The 22,417-nt window shown below is 39.8% G+C and overlaps 1 long non-coding RNA gene across 1 annotated transcript; it reads right to left on the bottom strand.

The window, feature by feature from the left end:
• Positions 1-710: 710 nt before the first annotated feature.
• On the bottom strand, positions 711-16,758 carry LOC141728700 (uncharacterized). The gene is made up of 5 exons (XR_012579848.1): positions 16,616-16,758; positions 5,354-5,414; positions 4,044-4,251; positions 1,898-2,021; positions 711-883 (listed from the first exon to the last, which is right to left on the bottom strand). It is a non-coding gene; the product is annotated as an uncharacterized LOC141728700 (long non-coding RNA).
• Positions 16,759-22,417: the final 5,659 nt, after the last annotated feature.

Here is a 22,417-nt window from a genome sequence, read left to right as displayed (position 1 = left end):
ATTGGAACAAACTATGAAGGGTACCAGATTTACACCTGTTGTTTCCTTTGTGGAAAATGTGCTTTGAAAGGTGGCTCAAACCGGTAGCTCCTGGATTCAATCGTAAAATGCTTGGCTAAAATGCAACTGCAATATATAAGAAGTCAGACGAAGGCCATTTACCCTTAAAATATGCAAAGAAGTGTTAACAGCTCATCTGTTGATCTCCCTTCTCCATTCATTCTCTTTTCTCTGGCTTGCTGAGATTTTGCTTTGATTTCACTATCCAGTGGGCACCAGAAAGAATGATGCCGGCACACAAAGTCAGACAGAATAAGCTCCCAGCTCCGTGTTTACAGCCAAGACCCAATAATTCAAGTTTATTTCTCCACTGAGCTCTCTATTCCTGTGTGTCCAGAAACTCAAGCCACCAAAGAAGACAGGCAGACACGTTCATCATGTGAAATTTTACTCTGTGCCATTTTGCAAGTCATAAAATCATTATTAGATGAATGAAAACCTACTGCTATTGAAAAACTGGCTGAGAAACTGGCTGCATTACAGCAGTCTAATTAATGAACAGAAATAAATAAATGTGTTTTGTTTGCATCATGCTTAGATAGCATTATGCTGCTTTCTTGTTCTGTTCTGCAAGAGATAGCGGCAGAAATATTAAATGTCATTAAATCTAGTGATAGGGAGCAAAGAGGATAAACGTTACTTAGCTGTATTTCAGGCACTTTTTCAAGAATGTATATGACAATTCCAGTGTGAAGAGGTGGTTGATGATTTTCCCTTTTACAAGGGGCAGCAGCAGCAGGAGCAACTCAGTCCAGACCATGGAAGGAGCACCAGCCATCTCCCAGGCTGCATGTGCAACAGAGGCTTCAAACCATGTTCACACCTGCAATAGGAGATACAGTCTGTAGAAACTGGGGGATGACCTTTCAAGACCCCAGAAGGGAAGGCAGCAATAAACTGTAGTTAGGGACGATGCAAATCACTTGCAATCCCAGACTGTGTGAAGAAGGGGTGTGTGGCAGTGTTTAGGAGGTGCACAGTCCAAGTACTGCCCTAGAGAATGTGTGCCATTGATGATTCATTCACCCTATCTCCTGCCTTTCCATACTGTTCTGTGCCTCACTGTTACAACACACTCTTTTTCTTCTCAGTTAAATTACTATGTAGTTTGATAACTCACTGACAGTTATCAGAGGATAATCTTTAGAAACCACCGAGGTACTGACCAAATTTGAAAAGCCTTGCAGAACACAGAAAGGGTCTGATGAAGAGATGTAACAGAGTGAAGGCTGGTTTAGTGGTAAAAGCAGAAAAATAAATTGTAGGTTACTTTAGTTGTTATTAACTGATAGATCTTGACTGATACCAACCCCTGAGCTCCCCAGTTCCTGTTCACCCACTGAATACTCTGATTTCTTTTTGTAGGTCTGCCTCTTCTGCCATGCCCACTCCCCTGTGGCTGCTGTGGCCCTGTTATTAACTGTCTTGGACCTGAATTCTGTCTCATCAGCAGGAGCTGCTGAAATATCCTGGCAGGTGCCATGAGTGGTGAGCATGATCCCAGCCATCACAAGGGTATTCTGCTGAAGAAGTCTTTGGCAATGACAATGCACATAGTAGGAGCCCTGGTTATGTCTTGGACATACGTATATCACTACCGGGCAGTTTTATTAAAACTGCTTATTATAAGAAGCTTTATTAAGACAGTTTTATTGAGGAGCTGATGATTAAGTAAGTCTCATCACTAACTCAAAGGCCGTGATAAAGAGGTCACCCACATGCTCACAGACCAAGGTGACACCAGGAGAAACATCAAAAACAAAGAGTGCAAATCATACCATGGAAAAAATTGCTTCCATTGCTATTAGTATTTTACCACCACATCAGCAAGGAGTACCTTCCCAGGCTGCACCTGCAAGTTCCATGTCACCTGCCAACAGCAACTGTGAAGCAATGAAGGGAAGAACCAGGACAGGAAAGGGGAGCTTCATCTAACTGTGGATGGAAGCAAGAGCTGACTCCTGTCAATGGAGAGACAAATGTGAGTATATTTGAACTTGAACCTCTAACAAGTGACTGCCAAACAAGCTGGCTCATTGGACTTCTAATTCAAAGGTTCCAGGTTTGAGTCCCGGCAGTGTCGCCAAAAACTGATGCCTTGAGAGGCTACTTAGTCAGTGTTACGGGAATAAAGCAGCTATTTATTAAAAGGCCTTCAAAGGATACACCTTGGGCAGTACAAGAGCCTGGCCATGGCTCTGCCCAAGGTGGATGCCGGGTCAAGTGTTTTCACACTTTTATAAGTTCTGGTCCATTTACATATTGGGGCTAATTATCCAATTACAGTTTCAGATTGTGAAGTCCCATCCTCCCAGATTGCTCTCCTCAATTCGCTGTTGCTTACACTTTTTGGACCTGAAGCTGCAATGGTGTCCTTGGTTCAAAAGGATTATTTCGTCTGACTAAGCTGTTAGGAGAACTTGCTAACACTTTGTATGAGGTCCAGAGTTATACACAAATGAAGTACAGAATCTGGGAAATATGAAAGCTAAAACTTAAGGCATCAGAAGAGCACCATAATGACTGCAAAGGAAGCATGACCACCAGTAGATGCCAATAACATCAACAGTGAGAAGCTACACATCACTCACTATCCACCCAAAAATTTCATTGGCTAGTTTATGTTTTAACAGGGAAAAAATTCACATCATACTAGAAAACAGGCTGGAAGTAATACTGGTATTACAGCACAGAGTTCAGAGGGTGTACCTGAAATGTTGCATAAGCTGTAATGTTTTAGACAAACAGATCAAAACTACGTTCCAACTTTGCCTTGGGAGGATGGCACACACTAATGGACTAAATGTTATCGTCTTATCTCCTTTCCATGGAAAAGCCCAGGGAATGAGGCTGGGCAGCCTTCCTCTGCAGCTGGTGTATAAGGCTACCTCAAGCACAGCAAGTATAGTGCAGCTCCTGTTCTGTGCTGCAATGTGCCAGTTAAGAGGTCTCATTGATATAGCTGCCTGCCATCCCTATCACCTATGCAGTAGTGAACTGAGTCCTCAAAATTCAGTTCAAAATTAAGTATTTTCCCACTCCATTACTACTGCACTTTCCTAAGTATATCTGCTTTGCTTCCTGTTTTGTTGCGGGGCTTTTTTTTTTTTTTGTTTTGCTTTGTTTTGAATGAAAATAATTGTTTTCCCATGTACTCCAAACAGCCACCTGAAAAATGGACTGTTTTTCGGCTGGAGAAAAAGGTTTTCTCTACCCCTTTCTCTTCTTAACTATAGCCTGAAAAATACATTTCTTCTCTGATTTGCAGAAGCCATTTGTTCCCTTTGGGATCTTAACACATGCACAGCTGCCTATAAAACATTTTTTTTCTCCTTTAATTTCCAAAATTTATTTTCCCCATTGGAACTCCAAAGTACTGGTTCTAGGAATCAGGTAGATGATGTTATTCCAAACTCCATTGTTTCTGGCCAACCATAAGGTCATTTTTAACCCCCTCTCTCTGAGCAGTGCAGAACAGCAGGAAGTGAAACAAGAAAGCTCTTTCACTGGGCTGCAAATATGCCAAAGGAACTATTTTCACAAGATTTTAGGCTATGGAGGTAGAAACTTTTTGTAACTTGGTAATGACAGTCTCCAGGAGCGGAGAAGCTCAGCATCAATGTGAAGAAAGGATATTCTCTACTCCAGAAGCCGGACAGGCAGATCCCGTGGTTTTCTCTGGCTTCTAACTCCTACACTACTTGGCAGAAACTGGCACCCCACAGGATCTCCATAAATCCTGTCCTGAATGGATTATCCATGGCACAGATATTTTCAAATTAAGGCTTCAGACTCCAAGGGAAGACACTCATGTAGCAGAGTATACAAACAGTATTTCCAAATGGGTGAATCTGCTATTATTAACAACGTAATACCACATTCTAACAATATAAATAATGAAATAAGCTGTCAAACAAGTTTGTGGATCCTACATTGTTTGATGTCTCCAAATAAAGTCAAGATGTATTTCTGGAAGCTCTTACCTTAGTCCAGCACAGGTTACAGGTACCTTTACAGGGTTGACAATGCCATGTTCTGTACTCTGCAGGAGGTCAAGCTAGATGGTCAAACTCATCTTTCACAGATTTAAAATCTCTTTTTTTATGAGTTTGAGAAAAGAAGTTACCCATTTTTTAACTCTTTTCAATATTTAATTCCAGTTAGCTTCCATCAAAAGAACATAAAGGCACTCTGAGGAAAAAAGAGAGGGAAGGGAAATTAAAGAGTTTTTATGAGGGCATTCTTGCTTTTCTGTTGCGTGAGTGCTTCTAGCAGGAATCGCAGCAGTTATTCACAGACATGCCGAACAGACTGTATATTCTGTCTGCTGCCTTCCATAAGCTATGTAATTTTAAAAGAGTAAAAATAAAGGAACATTTTAAAAATGCATTCTCTCTCTATTATGCATTTCTGCCCAAAGCTTGTACTGACTTGCTGGGATACCTGCTGAATGTTACAGGGGAGCTGTGTGCATCAGAGAGAGACCTATTCACATCAGTAGCAACCCTCCCACTGAGTTTAGTAGGATGGGAGCTTGCCTACCCATCCCTCAGCAGAACTGAGTTTCACCTTCTCTCCTTGCCCCTGGCCCCATGAAGAAGAGAGAGAAAAGCAAATAAAGACTCATTAAAATGAAAAAAAAAATTCTAACATCTAATGTTTCAAAAAACATCAGTAGGTAAAGTTAGAATGTATGCCTTGCTCAGGAATGGAAAATTGTTGCTCCAGAGATTAAAGTGAGAAAGACACAATTTCTTTAAAGCCACATACATGAAATTCCCATCTCTCTCAAGTGGCATTATTACACAAATCATCAAATGCTTGGAAAACAACAATAACACTGGTAAGGATAAAATTTAATTTGTAGGTGATCAAAAGTTTACATACTCTTAATTCTACAGCTAGGTCTCTAAGGCAATGGACGTGCCAAAAAAATCTCACAAGGGCTAAGTCCTTAATGAATCAAACTGAATTACTCTAGGAATTAATTTGGCTGAGATAACACTATCCACACTGGGATTTTCAAAAAGACCTGTCAAAAATTACAATGCTGAGATCTTACTTAAGAACCCTAAAAAAAGCCTGCAAATTCAAAAACATGTGTTGATTCCCAGCCAGGATTTCAGCATTTAATTAAAATAATAGTAATTTGAAGAGACTGCCTACTGCATGACAGATATTTAAAGTTATACAACTTAAAGAAAATGTCAACAGTAAAATTTTGCTCTAAAACCTTGCTAGGAAGCATATATCTTATGCATTCTATAACTTTTTGTTGTTGTTGTTTACATACATTTTATCTTCAATAATTGCTTGTAATTAAGGCTTCTGGCCATCAGGGGCTCTTACAATACCTATTGGAAAAGAAACAAGGAAGTTGTATTTTTGTACTTTACAGTAAGAAAGGAGGAGTAAATGTCAGTACCAAGCAACAGAAAAAGTGAAAGAGCTGAAAGGTGACAGAGATATTTTCCAGCTGTTTCTTGAACATTCAGAAAGTTCTGCACACCTTGAGACTCCTTTCAGCAAACTTTAAATAACTTCATCCAGTAATCACAGAATCAGAGAATCAATGAGGCTGGAAAAGACCTTTGAGATCAAGTCCAAACTGTGAACCAACACCTTGTCAAACAGACCATGGCACTGAGTGCCACATCCAGTCTTTCCTTAACTCCAGGGATGGCACCTCCACCACCTCCCTGGGCAGTCCATTCCAATGCCCAGTCACCGTTTCTGTGAAGTTCTTCTGCCCAGCTTGTTCCCAGATGATTCCCAGACACTGACATCTGTCTGCACCAGGCATCCTCATGCTCTCTGTATATGCCTCCCTCTGCTCAGAACAGTCTCCACATTACTCACTGACCACCTTCTGAGCTGTCCCACAGTTACTCCTCACCTCTGCTGTCTGCAATGGCCTGTATTTCCAACTCAGAGTGTATGTGAGTGTGAATATATGTGTTCATTTGGTAAACAGCACAGTTCACTCCAGGCAAAGCACAAAACCTGGCATGTCTGCTACAAGCAGATCCAATGCTACGCTGTGCTGACTATACAATTAGGCTCAGGTTGCCCCTGAGATTAAAAAAAGCACTTCTGCTTCTTGCAGGACTTCATGGCTGTGACTTAAATCTGGCAGCCTGCTACAGCTCATTCTTTGCTTGCTTACCTGTTTATATCTTTGATTTTTCCTTTTAGTCATTGTTCCAAAAGTAGACTTCTGAACAGTTCTACCCCAAACTGTTCAAGCATAGATATATATTTATTTCCTTTGGATACAACAAAGCGGAGAACCCAAGAGTGAGATCTGAATGGTGTGCATAAGGAACTTCCTTCCTATCTCTCAGGTTTCTAAAGGGTGCCAAACTAAGTCTCCTGCTTTTGTCAAAGCTCTTTTCCCATCCAAATAGAGAACAGGCCTAAAATTTCTCAACATCTGTGGACAGGTGTATGTCACCAGTAAAAGCCATGTGGTCTTTAATTAGCTTTCCTAAGTAAGTTGCTATGTCAGAGGTGTCATTTATAGAATTTGAAGACCAGAGCAGACCATACAGAATCATCCTACCAACAAACTTATAATAGTAGACATCCCTTGATGGGGGCCTGGTCAGTTTACACCAACCAAAAATGTGTCCTGCAGCTTTAACTCTGAACACTTGAATAATCTCTGAATAGCAATGAGCTATCAGCAATGCTGCAGCTGGGAGCAGCAATGCTAATGGGTTTTGTGAGTAACAGGACAGTCTGGCCCATGGAGGTGAGACTGTGCCCTCTGTCTCCTAACCCTGGATAGCCAAGAGAGTTGTATCTATTGTGGTGTATTCACATGCTCACTGGAAAATCAGAGACTCCTGTGTACATCCATCATATCAGCCTTCCTGATGCAATAGCACCAGCAGTGTTACCAAAAGAGATTATCAGTGTTCCACTCAGCTGGTGATGGTCATGCAAAAGGAAAAATGTGAGTGACTGTTCACTGCAGCTTGAGCTTCCATGCTTTATTTTCAGCTGAACATTTCTTAGGCAGGCAGCATTTAACTCTGTCCCTCTGGAAACCAAAGACACAAGAGTAATTCAGTCCTGGATTACACAGGTTTGGTTTAACACCAACAGTGGAGCAGAGACAGTCAAGCACCCTCAAGTCTCCACAGCAACAGACCATACTCAGAGTATGTGATTTTCAAATTACTTTTTAGATGAATTATACTTTTTGTCATTACAACATAAGAGCACACATTTGCATATGCATTGTGTACTGGTCAATGAGCTGATAACACAATTACATGAACAAATGGCTTCAAGTGAAGGATAAAGCTGTTCAGTGTGAGCATCTAAGCCTCCCCTGCCAGTGACAGGATTTCCAAAGTACCCTTGATGAACTAGATAGATGAGGGAACCTTTCCATTCTACCCATTAAAAAAAAAAAAAAAACAGAAGACAGCAAGAAAAAAGAAAAAGAGATAAAACAAAAAAGAAAAAAGAAAAAAAAAAGGAGGAAAAAAAAGAAAGAAAAAAACCATGAAAGTTTTGGGCATGTGTTCATCCCCTCCTTGCTAAAGGCACTGGGCTCGTTTATACAAATAGCTGTTGGAACATATCTTGCCCCAAAGAGCCCATGATCTGTAGCATATAAAGAAGAAATCAAGTTTTCTCATATGGGATTTACTCTGAACAACTGTTGATTTTTCTGAGAAATAATTTCCATCAACAGTACTAAAAATCAATCTGCAGATACATGCTAATGAGGGAATGTTAAGACAATCAAACCAGCGCTGTGTCTCAGTGGCTTAGGTCAGGAGTGAGCAACATGTGGCTCTTGAGCCACGTGCACCTCTGGAGCTGCTGAAGTGAGGTTTCCTTGCCAGGGCTGAGCAATGGGCCGTGCTGGCACAGGGACCGTGGGTGTAATCAGCCCTTCCTGCTGAGAGCCAGTACCCAGCCAGAAGGGGCTAATGAAGCTGATATCTCCGGGTGACCTTGAAAGACTCTGTGCATAGCCCCACCAATTCCCAAAATAGGATCCATGATGAGCCATTGTCATCTCCCGTCTGCAAATTGCTCTTCAATCATCTCTCCCATTGATTCACCATGTGTCCCATGGTTTACAGCCACATGAAATCACACAGGATAAGCCACCCCTCTGCTACCCTGCAACTAGTATTTGATATTTTAAGTGGAGAAGAGGTTTTAAAAATCCATCTGTAACAAAGATAGATAATTATATAAAATGCAAAAGCAAGAAAATCCTCTTTTGCTTCCCACTGCCAGAATTTTAGAGCATGATGTTTGATTATCTTACATAATTGTTAACTGGAATGTAGTGAGGATTGCTTGCTAAATGCTTTTAATTTTCATTTCAAAAATAATTTAAATTTTTATGCCATCTGAAAAACTGTTTCTTAAATTATCATGGAATGTTCCTTAGATCAAAAGATTCTTAGCAGTGAGAGGGGAAGAATGGTACACAGGGACTTGGGCAAATTATGACATTTATCATTACAAGAGATATTACTGAAGAACTGTATTCACCCATTAGTTATTTTCTCTTTTCTTTCATTAAAACAAACCTCATCAGAGAAGAATGCAGTGTGTACATAGACCTGGCTGATGGTGAATTCTTGGAAAACCAGTGAAAGGCAAGAAGTAGTGTACAAAAGTTTTCATAACTCTTCGTTTCAATACAAAAGACAGTCAAACTTCAGCAACTAAAACCAGATGAAAAATATCTCAGTGCTGCAACTCTTAGAAAATGTCCATTCTTTGAACCCTGAATTCTTTTCAGTTTTTACTTTTAATTTCAGAACAAAAAGCATCTTTTCCAATAATATTATTTGGAATATAGTTTAACAGTGTTGAAACACAATATTTCGGCTTTCATGTTTTAAACAGAATTATTTTTCTGTTCATAACATATATTTTATGGGGTTTTCATCCAGAGGGTGGTTGAGCATTGGAACAAGCTGCCCAGGGAAGAGGTAACAGCACCAAGCTGGTCTGAGTTCAGAAGGAGTTTTTGGGCAATGGTCTCAGGCACATGATGGAATTCTTGGGGTGACCTAGAGAGGGCCAGGAGTTAGACTCCATGATCCTGATATGTGCCTTCCAACTCAACACATTCTATGCTTCTATGATTCTATGATTTATTTTGAAATAATGCAGAAACCATTGCAAAAATAGTAGCATATCCTAGTATCCTTGATGGAGAAAGAATGGCTTGACTGACCTGAAAAATTGCTTCTTCCCCCAACGTGTCACTTCATGAAAGACTTTGTGACTGGTGGCTTTGAAGTCTTTTCCTTAAAAAATTGAATCCTCCAATAGTACAGAAATTCCACATTTCCAGGATCCCTGGAATCTGGTTAATGATTCCCTAGTGTCTTAGGACCTTTAAACACTTCCTTTAATCCTTGGATCTCATCCAGTCTCTGCTGTTTACATACAGAGGGAGTTGCCCTGAAGTCTCTTCGACTTGACCCATTCAGAGTCCTTTCTTTGGATACTGATCCTGCACAGCCTTACAGTAAGGGACAATGTTTTCAAGACTTCCAAACTGCTTGACATTTTAATCCACACAATAAATTTAAAGTCTAAGACTTCACCAAGAAAGTAACTGTGCAGAATCTTTTGTTAAAATCAAACTGTTAAAATCTGCAATATTATCCATATGATAATGAAATTCCAAAGAACAAAAATCCAAATGCAAGCATCAAAAAATGCTGCACATCAGGGACATATTTTCCAGAAAATGTGCTTGTAATTTGTCTTTCGTGCAGTAGGGAGTTGCCATTGCCATGCTGTGGTCTCAGGTGTTCATGTGATTCTGTGCAGGCAGCTATTTTGTGCTGTTGATCAAAATGCTTCCATTGTCATGGCCCTTATTTTATCTTCTTGAAGGAATTTTTCACACACAGAATTTAGTGAGGCCCTGATCCTGTGATGTAGGAGTGTACATTTGAGTTGTTGAGGCCACACAGACCCCCTACCAATTTTTTGCTTTTTAATAAAGTTGTGTTACACTTAGTGTGACCTTTCATGAGATTACATGTACACATCACACTCTGTCCAGATGCTCTCAGCTATCAAATCAAAGCTCAGTCATTGGTTCTTCCATGTTTGAGTTGGAAGAATAACTCAAAAAATACTATCATGAAGTGCAAAAGTCACCAGGAATGGGGTATCAACATATTTTTTCTAAAAAACCCTCACATATCTAAAAACATGGTTTGAAGCCCTGCTGGATCCAACAAAGATTAAAATTTGCCAGAATTTCACCCAGGGAAAAATAATATGCACTTACATTGAAAGAAGCACCAGGACTGTTGTTTCTGATACCCTTCATCCAGCACTGTAATTTGTAAGTGAATCAGCCTAAAATTTGGGACACCATTGGAAATTTCTAGCTATATTATTAGCCTAGAAATGTAATGTACTGGATAATATATTAGTATCACTCAATAGCCTGGCTAGACCAACCTGGCCCAGGTCTCATTGATTTTAATAACACTGTGCCATTTTACGTTAGCTGAGCAACTGAGCCAGAGGCTGCGATTTTTCTTTCTTCTTGAAAACAATAGAAACTGGTTATATCCTAGTTCTTCACACAGAAAAGCTAAGCTGAGGGCTGTTAAGCATATTTGCTACAGAACAACAACCAAAGACCGTGTGAGAAAAAAACCCATGACTGCTCCTGACACATTTAGTAACGACATATTTTATCATAACAGACATGGTATCCTTTAAACATTGAAAGGCTATGATAATATTTATACTATGCTCAAGGTGCTGCAAGGGGCAATAAAACCATGATTAAAATGCAACAAAAAACATAACTAAAAAGCACTCTTTATGAAATTCAAAAAATAAAATCAGTCACAATAAAAGAGAGGAGAAAAAGGCATTCAGCTAAGGTTGGAACAGGGGATAATTATGAAGTGTCTGAGAGATCAGTATATTCAAGGGAAAGCAAAAGCAAAGGAACCTTTCTTGACACTGAAGAGGTAGCAAGAAAATCTCTTCTTGTGCTCTCCTGACTAAAGTAGGGAGAGGCAGAGCTTAAAAGGATAATTAAAAGCCATGCTGCCAGGGGCACAGATGTGAAGGCTTTAAAAGGCAAACACAGCCAGACTGCCAGAGCCCTTGGCAGGCACCCACCATCCCCAGGGGTGGCTCTCACCTTTCTGCCTATACAAACCCTGCTGTGCTTGTAAGGAGGGGTCAGAGCTCATTTTCCTCAGCAGCAATGGGCACGCCCAGTGCTCATAAAAAACTCTGCTTGCCCTGCAATGCAGACATGAACCTAGAGAGGCACTGGATTCTGGGTCTTTCAGGTGCACCCTCAGTACCACAGCCAAGCCTCAGGTTTCCCCTCCACCCTTGGGGCTGAGATACTCCCCTTCTAAAATTCAACTCCTGCAAAGTTCTGATTTTCTTTTGTTGCAAACAGCTTTGTCCCACAGCAAACAGTTGTTAAGGCTGAGGTAAAGATTATTTTCACAGTGCCTCAGATTTATCCATGCAATATTCACTCCCTTCTTCCTCATCACTTTTTTTTTGTACCCTCCTTCAATATTTCATCCAATAACAGCTAATTAGTTCCATTTTCAAAGCCAACTTGTCCATCATCTTGAAGTGACAAAATGTCTATTTTGATCGGTTTATAGAACCAGTCTCCATCATCTACTAGGGCTGGATTTTAAGTATATTTCTATTATTTTCACACATAGCAGGAATTTCCTATGAACAGAGTTGTTTCATTACCTTCCTTTAAATCTGGGCTTATAACTCTCCTTTGCCTATGAAAAGAGTTGCAAGAATTAAGATTTTGATACGGATCCTATCGTGATAAACAGTATTTTTTATTATACTTTTCTGCTCACTCGTCCTTTACACTTCCCATCTGATACATGGTCTATAAGCTTTGAGGCGACTTAATTTCATTCTTTGTTTGTACAACTCATAGTTCAATAACTGCTAGGTTTTTGTCTGGTCCAAGACTAGATCTTGTAGGTATTGCTATAGCTGAAATCATAATAACAGCAGCAGAACAATATAAAGGAAATCTACCTGGAGATCAAAATTTAGCCAAAATGTGTGCAACTGCATCGTCTGCCCTGTGCTCAAAGAACTGTTTGAAAAAGCTACAGTTTCTGGAAAGTTATTGCAAAGCTACCAGGAAACTCACTGTCAGAAAATTGTAGCCATTGGGCAAGTCTGTCCTTTAAGCCTATGACTACATAATATCATCTCTGAAGTACAAAAAAAAGGCAAAAAACTGAGCAGTGGGATCAGTTGGAGAGGGAAATAAGATTTCTTGCATTGGTCTAATAAACAAATCTCAAACAAATTACCTGGGATTGAAGCTTGGGGATGCTCCCCATACCACCTACCCCATCAAACAGGCTATAAAATCCTTCAATATCTGAATATCAAAAGGGATGGATCCTACGACATGTTAAATCTTCTAAAAACAATCCACTGGGCCACAAAACTATGTTAAAAGTATTATCTGGCTTAGCAAATTCAGTGTACTGAAACTTTCTATTTTTCTCCATCAGAAAAAAATATAGTGAGTATTGAAATTTACAGTGGGATGTGTCCTAGCCAATAAGTAAGCAGAGTTTCTCTATACATTCATGCTAAAATATAGCTGGCCTTTGATTATATGCACATATTTTGATTGTGTGTATATGTTTCTATTTTAGAAATGACAGTGGGTATGGCTCTAAACATGAGCATTTCAGGGTCAGGACATCAGCATCTTATTATTTATTCTTTTAGACCCTGTGAAATCAGGTGATGTTTGTAAAACAGCTCCAGTAGTTTCCTTTCTGTGAAGTCAGTAAAAAGACAAACCGTTCTAGCTTTGATTTGTATTTGAACTATTTCATACAACTCTCTCACTCATAACATCCCTGTTTATCCTCAGTACACAGTGCAGAGCGTGAAGCTGGATCCATAGATTAAACATGCTATCCATCAGCTGCCTGTAGCTGCGGATAATTATTTCAACTGCCATTTAAAAAAAAAATAAATCAGAATGGTGCCAAATTGAAAAATCTGTTCCTCACTTCTCCTGGTGCATGAGGTCCCTTGTTGGGTTATTGAAATTGCTAGGCTGTTCTCGTAGCCAAGGAAAAGAGGGAAGACAGATGGAGCCATGCATTTTTGTAAAAACTCTGAAGAACTGTCCTCATGACAACCCCTTCTCTGTCTCCAAGGCAGTGGGTAAATCTTGTTATGTGTCCTGCTCTGTATTAAAGATATGCCAAGCATTGCCTGACAATTTTGGCATGTTTTCTGTGGGGATTTACTTGTAGTGCATCGTTAAGGAAAGATATTTTTCATATGATCTCCTCAAAACAAAGCAAAAACAAAAATCCAAATATTTATATACATATATACATATATGTTATATATATAAAATGTTTTTGTCCTGAAGGAAGATTAAATTAAGTATTTATTTGAGAAAAGTATGTTTGAATTTTAATTGTTGTGGTAATATACTCAAAATGTGCGTGAGCTAAAAATCCCAAGGCAATGCAGATCACTTTCTAATATGTCCCGGGTGTTAGAAATGCAATGCATTTAATTTCCAACAGAACCAAATCCCATTCAGAAGACCTATACAAGAAGCAAGGCTGTGTCAACGCTGCATTTTAAATCATCCAAGTATTTTCTTTTGCTTTGCCTCTGCTCAAAAGAAGAAAGTGCCCGCTGTAAAACCATTTCAGCAGTGCTCTTCCCATTTTCAAGTCTATTTAGTTTATTTTACCCTTCTAATTTCTTATTAACCTATTCTCTTTCTGCTCCCCAGAAAATCCTAGTTTCCTCTGTACACGACATTGATACCTCTAAATATTTTGTACTTGCAGATAAGTACACGACCAGGAGACAGGAAAAACAGCCTTATACTTGCTCTGTCTCCATATCTAGAAAGATGTCTCTCTCTCTCTCTCTTTCTTTCTCTGTCTCTCTCTCTCTCTCTCTCTTTCTCTTTCTGTCTCACTCTCGCAGAGCACATTCAAGTCAATGCAAATGATCTATGGCTATATTTTCAATTTCTATAACACCTCCCTTCAAGTGCCTTACAAATAGCAGTGAATTCATAACAATGATGAGAGGGAGAGAAATATAAATAACCTTACTGAAAGATGGTAAAGGTTGTTCAAGATGGCCTTATTTTTAGAGGTATTGAACATGCACAGCTGTCTTTAACTTCAAGAAGAAAATGGAAGATGTTCATCACTTCGGCAAAGAGGATTCAAATCCTTGGCCCCTTCTGCCTAAGATTTAAGTGTCTAATTTTCTCCAGCACAAGTACAATATAGACTTGAAGTAGAAATCCTGCAAAAGTTATTTGCCTATGTTATATAGAAGATTGGATGAGATGATCATAAAAGTGATCCAAACTTAATGTCTGTGAACTTTGAAGATAGTGGCTTAGGTAATATTTCTGCAGTGAATCTTCAGTAGGATCAGGAATAGAGCCCAGGGTCCTCTGACTGACATTATTTTTGATGCTTTTATCACAAATCTATGCTTGTTCTTTTCAAGTATGTTAAAAAGTCTTGAATTAATAAGGCAGGGAATTGATAAAACAAGCAGATGTATTACTTTGTGAACATTATGCACGTTAATGTTTATGAAGTTTATGTAGTACCATTAGACACAATTCAATGCTATCCTGCCTTTAAAAGAGACTATTTCTAGGAAAGAGTCCTTTAGTTTTTTTACCAGTTTATTGTGATATATCACAGCACAATGCTGCACTTATAGGAGAGGCAGAAAAGAACTGATTATACAACTGCATTAGAACATATTGTCCCTGAGAATCAAATCTGCTGAATAAGTTATAAATGTGATTTTTCTCTTATTCTGCCTGTTATTTGACAGAGAATTGAAAGAAAGAAAAAAAAAAAGCAAAACAACCCACCTTACTTTACTTTTTTTATGGTTTTGTCTCAGGCTCCTACTGTTTTTATAATGTATGATTTACCTTTTAAATATGCACCACTACTTAATAAAATACAAATTTGAAAAAGCAATTCTAAAATTGTTAAAGAAAGAACACATTAAAGTGAAATTATTTAAAGATTTGATATCCACGCATGACAGAGCACAAATAATTGAGTATCAGTTGTGGGAAAAACAACTGTTCCTCCTTTCGTCTCAAAATCTCTATGGTCACTTGGTTAGGAATGGTTTATGATTCCTCCTTTGCTTTGATTTATAAGCAAGTCATTGTTCAATTTAATTGTGTCCAATATATCACCAGAACACATTGCATCCTGGCATTTTACCATTTATAGCTTCACAGAAAAATTGATACTAATAAAAGCATCTGTTTCCTCCCCTCTCTCCCACCCCACAAAGAAATCTAAGAAATCAAATCATTCAATGTAGATCAGTGAATCAATAAGGGCAATAAATCAATGTAATTGATTAAAAGTTATGATATGCTGGACTATCTGAGTTTATCCAAATGAGCTCATGTCAGTTTAGGTCTGCACCTAAAAAGACACTTGTGGATTCCCCAAAAAGCAGAAGTCCAATAACTAGCTTTAAAGGTCATTAAAAATCAGAAAGTGGAAGGTTTCAGTACAATTTATGACCCAATTGGCAGAAAAATATGGCACACTGCCAAAGTGTAGTCTAGACAATCCCTTAGGAACTGTGTTGTGGCAAGAAACATCCTGTTACATCGTGGAAAGAAATAGAAAACCAAAGAAATTGGACATTCTTGACCAGTGAGACAACATGAGGTAAGCTTCAATTCTGCGTGTTGCTACTGCAATGCAAGTTTTATCAGTAGATGATACCTTCTCCCAGGTAACAAGTGACAGGACAAGAGGAAATGGCCTCAAGCTGCATCAGTGAAGGGTTAGATTAGTTACTAGGAAGAATTTCTTTACTGAAAGAGTATTCAGGCACTGGAACAGGCTGCCCAGGGAAGTGGTGGAATCATCATCAAGTGGTCAAAAATCATCTAGATGGGGCACCCGGGTCATGGTTTAGCAGTGACAAAAGCAGAGCTAGGTTAACAGTTGGACTTGATGATCTCAAAAGTCTTTTCAAGCCTTAACAATTCTGTGATCTACACAATTGTAAATTAATTTGGGTGGGATTTTTGTCCAGTAGTGGATTGTCACCTTCTCTGAGAAGGAGAAGGTATTGGCACTGTGGCACTATGAACTTGCGCATTCTCCCTCAGTTGTTCTTGTAGGAGAGGCCTCCAGAGGGGTATAATTACTGCTGCTCCAAAAATGAAGATAAGAAAAAGGGGCAACATGTGAGGCTGGTATTGCACCAAGGCTGTGGCAATCCTCCTGTGACCTCTTTTCCCACCGACGTGGACATCAGACCACGCTATGAGAAACATTGTCCCTCCCTCAGCTCGCATCTCAAGGCAGCTGTTTCAGGATATGCATTGACCACGTGTTTGCTTGGCTTCCACTCTTTGTCAGAGCAGTCCCAGAAAGTGTTGGGTCAGCTATAGCCTGCGTGGCTAAGGAAGGTGAGGTTCTTCATGCTTTGCATTTCAGGGATGGTCAATACTTACCCCAGGCCATTGCTGACACTGAGTTCAAATAGGGAGAACATCCAGCTGTGACTCTTTCTCTTATTCATGGAAAATTTAAGCTACTTCTGTGAATTCCTTAATATTTATAATCTCTTCATCAAAGATTTACTGGGTGGGGTTTTCCTGCTGTGGGAGGTAAAAGAAAGAACAAGAAAATTATTCAGTACCTTCTCAGCCTCATAACCCTTCAAACTAGGATGCAGTTGAATTTCTGAACGACCTATTTATCAGTAAAGTGTCAGTAGGAATTGATGAAACCTTAAAAGCCACAGTTAAGCAGCATGCAGCATAAAGATGGAGAGCAGAAGAAGCTGTGTGCATTGTGCTATTAAGAAGAAAGCATGCTACCAGCAATAGTCATCTCTTTTAATTCAGATAACACCTGTGAGGAATATTTAAATCACATTTAGTCTGAGATTAAAAAAAGAAAAAAATTTGACTTAATAAGAAGGCACTATGAGACACCATGGTGAGAACAGACCAAAATAGATGTATGATACAAAACCCTTTTTGAAACATCACTCTATGCAGTGGTATATTATCAACAGAGCAGATGAATAACTAAAATCCAATCTTGCTGGCTTGATTTTGTTACATTTAAGGCTATTATTATGGCTGCAAACGTCTAATTTTACTTGATTATTAAAATTCTTTGCAATGATTATTATGGCCCCATCAATAATAAAGAGTGTTGTCTGTGTGTATGCATGCATGCATGCCCAAAGTTATATACAATTTTCAGCACTCATTGTGGAGTCCTACTGCTTGCCCCTGCCTGCATACCCCTGTGTAACTATTAGTTTTTGCTTCCTACTCCTTGCTTTTGAGATTATTTGAATTTCCTCACTGTTTATCCTGAATACAGTAAGGATTGTGTATTTTATACAAACCTCACAGCAACAAACTCAGTAAATCCACAGAAAAAGAAAGTTATAAAAAAGAGAGGAAAACAAGGTGAATGTAGAGAGAATTGAATCTTGCTATCACTGTCTTGTTTCATGTGTCATCAGGTAATGAATGTACAATCTGCTGTACCTGGTAAGCACAGGATGTTAAAAGAATTTACTCTATATGAAGTGAGGTTTAGAGTGGTGATCAGTAATACTCTATCTGAAACAATACTGTAATAGCAGCTACAACAATGCATGCAGACATCAGACCTACACAGATAGAGGTGCACACATGTATTATAAATCGTAGAATCATCAAGTCATGGAATGGGTTGAGTTGGAAGAAACCTTAAAGATCATCTCATTCCAACCACCCTGCCATAGGCAGGGACACCTTCCATTAGGCCAAGTTTCTCAGAGCCCCATCCAACCTGGCCTTGAACACTGCCAGGAATGGGGCAGCACAGCTTCTCTGGGCAACCTGCTTTAGTGATGTCTACATGCACACAGAGATGTACACAGAAATTTACATCAGTGACATTTAAATACTGTCCCTTTTCCAGAGCTCCCTCTGTAAGAAGAGTGATTTTTGTCTGCATATTATTAATTACTTAAATCCTGTAATTACTTTAGTTGCCTGCAGAGCTCTGAGAAATTGTGAAGAGTTGCTTGGCAAGCAAGCTCCAAAAGAAAAAAAAAAAAAAAGCTCTCCAAACTGAATGACCTCCATGAGCCTGGGGTGGTAACCATCACTAGAGAAATGGAGGGGGAAATTTCAGCTAATAGGAAGGAAAAGAAACTGTTCACCAATGAAGAGAAGATAAAAATCACAGCAATCAGGAGAAAAACAAACATGTTGTGTCTTATCTGTTGCTGGGAGGCCCCCCATCCCTATCCTTAGTCAAGCCAGTTGTGTGTGGGAGCAGCACTGCCGATGGAGCACACATGGGGCATTATTGCCTTAAAGAAGAGAACAGCCCATGGGGCAGAAATGTTCTTACTTGGTGAAAGGAAAACTTGTGAGATAGTTATTGAAACAACTATCAGAACTCCTGAAATAACACAGAACTCCTGATATCCTTGCAGGAAAAGATCATTTTTTTAGTGGGTCATGAAGCACAATGGCAGATATTCCATACCAATGGCAAGGAAGCCGTGCCAGGCTTTTGGCAGGTGGCAGCAATCACTATGAATTTAAAACAAAAACTGCAACAAAAGACAACTACAAACACAACAACAGAACAGGAGAATTTTTTTTTGACTGATCATAATCTTTCAGTATCATATGAGAGCTGGGGTCAATGGTTTGGCATTTCTGCTTTCCTTGTCTTCCCTGGTTCACAGTCACTCTCTTTCTCAATAAGAGATTATTTTTTAAAAAATATTTAAAAAGAGAGAAAGCCAGTTGCTGGCTTTGGAGCCATCACATGACAAGGTATAGCTCAATGTATAGATCTCTAAATAAATTCCAGCACTGGTCAAACGCCGGGTTGTGGAATGTAACTTACTGAATATTTCCTTTAAGTGACTACCTTTTAAGACCTCTGAGAAAAGCCACAGATACATGAACCCACATATTATGTGTAGAAAATCATTCTTTCTTCTTGCATGAATTTATATGACATGGCTTACTATGCTCAGTATCATCTAGATTTGTGCTTCTCTTTTTTTTTCTAAACTAAACCATCTTTATTATTTAAAAAATTACTTATACATCATATTTTGTAGTTTTTCTTAGTCTTATTTTTAGTTGACTAGTTTCTGAATCCTTTTTTGCATTTTCTGTTGAGATTATTATTATTATTATTATTATTATTATTACTATTATTATTATTATTATTATTATTATTATTATTATTATTATTATTATTATTATTATTATTTAGTTTGTGGTTTTGTTTGCTTGCTCACCCACCTGTGCAGGAATACTTTTATAATCTATTAAAATGTAAGTTTCTAGTGCCTTTTTCAGACTCCATCTCAGATCTCACAAACCGATGGCAGTGTACAGAGCACACATTGAGAAACACTGATAAATGTCAGCTTCTTGAGAACAAGAGATTCTCTTATCTTCAGAAAGGACTTAGGGAATAATTTAATGTGTATGTAGCCTGTAACACGGGGTGGAAAACTTGTGGTATCTTATAATAATAAAAGATTCCCTAAGAGATGGCTAGTATCCAACAGGAAGCATGATCAGTGCCTGACTTGGGCTGCAGTGTCATTGTCATTGCAGTGTCAGATAAGACAGAACAGGTGACTACTTCCACCAGAAATGTGCTAACTAAGTAGAAAAAGTTATCTTCTGCCCAGGTCACCTCATCAGCCTGTGACAGGTTGTGGTGGTTTGACCAGGAAGAAGTGGGAATTCTGGGATGCTGTGGTCAAACCAATGGATGTTCGAGAGTTTGATACTGGCACCTGGTGTAGCCAGTGGGGTTTGGACACACCTCCGAGAATACACAGGGGTTAAAAAGCAGAGCTCTGGCCCTGGCAGGCTCTCTTGGGACGTCGAGGAGAAGAAGTCGGATCTCCCTCCCCTGTCCAGCCGCTGCTGCTGGGCGGGGGAGGGGCAGCCATGCGGTAGGCCCGGGGCCTGGACAGAGATGGGGGTGAGAAGGCCCTCGAGGATGGAAGGGTGGAGGAGCCCCAAGAGACATCGGGCAGACATTCCCCCCCCCCCTCCCCAGGAGGGAGAGAGGAGAGCCGGCGACACCGAATGTGATAGCAGCCGGCCCAGGAGGAGAAGGAGGGGGGGAAGAGTGCCTGGCCGGAGCGGCAGCGTGTGTGGGAGTGCCGCAGCTCTGGGACAGACAGAGACTGAAAGTTTTAACCCCTTTCTTTCATGATTGGGGCCTTGCAAAAATGCTAATCCTCCTCGAAGCTGAATAAGAAGGGAGATAGGAGATGAGATGAGACAAGGACCTGGCCTGAAGGACGTAGAGAAGACTGGCTGAGTGAAGAGAGAGATGCTTGGAGTGGCCTTGTGGCTGGACTTTTCTTGTGGCCATGGACTCAGTTTGTTCCTGTGACACAGAGACTGCACTTAGGGGGAGGCAGTGCCTCAGAACCAGGAGGGTTCATCGTGGGGACCCCCCGGCCCCAGGGGGTTGGAAAAATATGGGGGGGACAGATGTCCCAAAGCAGAGACTGTGCCTTTTTGGAGTGAGACAAGGCATCCTTAAAAGACAACCCTAAAAGCAGCTCTGATCCATGCACGGTGGTGAGAGCACTGGGCATGGAAGGAAGATGTCACAAGCGGCAAAAGGACTTTTTCCGGGCGGTGCCGAGTGACATGGAAGCACACGAGGTTTCAGTGTGTTTCCAGGGGAAGCCTATGGAACAAGAAGGACTCCTCTCCTCTTCATGAACTGAAGTTTGAGTATACTAAAGTGTGGTGCTAGGCTGGGCAGTTGGTGATTTGGGAGAATGTATCGGATTGGGAAATTCAGGTAGTGGGGAGGAGGAAAGTGGGTTTTTTGTAAGGTTTTCAATTTTTTTTTCTTTTCCTTATAGTTTTTCCCTATTTTCCTGTAGTTTAGGTAATAAAGTGTTCTTTATGTTTAAGCTGGAGCCTGTTTTGCTTATTCCTGGTCACATCTCACAGCAGACACCAGGGTGAGGGCATTTTCATGGGGGCACTGGCTCTGTGCCAGGCTCAAACCATGACACAGGTCCATGCAGTGTCCCCGAGAATGTGCTTGCAGAACATACTTCAAGGAAATCCATCGGCTTATGTTTCTGTTCAAATACAAGGAGTAAAGAGGTGAGGCAGTTATAAGCAAAACAAAGAAAGAAGAAAATCCTTGGTAAATTGAGAGATAGGAAGTGCATTCTCTAGCAGTGGTTATGTTTTATTTTGAAAAAATGTTTTATTCTTCACACAGTATTCTGTTTGCCTGGCAAAGAGAAGATGGTCCACAAAAACCTTTTGGAGTTATCTAAGTCTTTCTTCCCAATGGGCTATTTTCTTCAAAAATTTTCTGCTTATCAGTATCTAGTCTACTATAAAAGTATGTATTTCTTTTTCAGAACAATTTCACGAGTTCCAGAAATAAGGGAAAAGATACTGCTCAGAATTTCTCATTTTACAATTTTCAGATGCTCAACACTCAGAAGAGCTGTTTAGTGCCTCCATATCTTCAGCTCATCTGGGACAAAGTGAAATCACATTGTGACACTTACTCTTTTGCTGAAAAAATAACTGATTTTTTCTGAAAATGTGCTGCATCTGACCATCACAACCAGAGCAGCATCCAAAAGAAGGGGATCATTTTGTCTGAAAATGCCTGCAGTTTCCACCCTCTGGAGTCAAATCTATTCCATGCCATTGCTTATAAGATCTCTTTCTAATCATGTAATTTCATTGATTCCCTTAACCATGGTTGGCTTTGCATAATTCTTCGTGAGTCACTGTAAAAGACACATATCTATATTAAACATTTAGACCATGACCTTCAACACCTGATTTTATTTCAGGAAAGAGCCTTGAAGGGTGTCATTACTGGAGATCTTGTCAAATCTTTCTGGTGAATACTCACCAGAAATTTGCTGAGTCTTTTGACACAAGAAAAACCCACCTTACATAGGAGTATCCACCTCTTAAAAACAGCTGTTCTCTTAAAAGCTGTTCTCACAATACTGTGAAAATGAAGCACTCAAGGCAAATAATCTTGAGATAAACTGCCCTGAATTGTCTTGCATTAACCACAGAGTAAGAGAGCATGCAGTAGCTGTGGCTCTAATAGGGCAATGCCCCATCTCTAAAATTAATATCATCCACCCAGATTCTCCTGTCCTATCATACTCTCCAGAATTCTATCAAAAACACAAGTCTTGCAGTTTTCAGGGATTTTCATGTGAGAAGAGATGCACAACAATTCAATAGAGT

Source organism: Zonotrichia albicollis, chromosome 3 (assembly GCF_047830755.1).
Source record: "Zonotrichia albicollis isolate bZonAlb1 chromosome 3, bZonAlb1.hap1, whole genome shotgun sequence".
Classification (NCBI taxonomy): domain Eukaryota; kingdom Metazoa; phylum Chordata; class Aves; order Passeriformes; family Passerellidae; genus Zonotrichia; species Zonotrichia albicollis.
The sequence above is the reverse complement of the archived record's forward strand: the minus strand, read 5'-3'. Positions and strand labels throughout refer to the sequence as shown.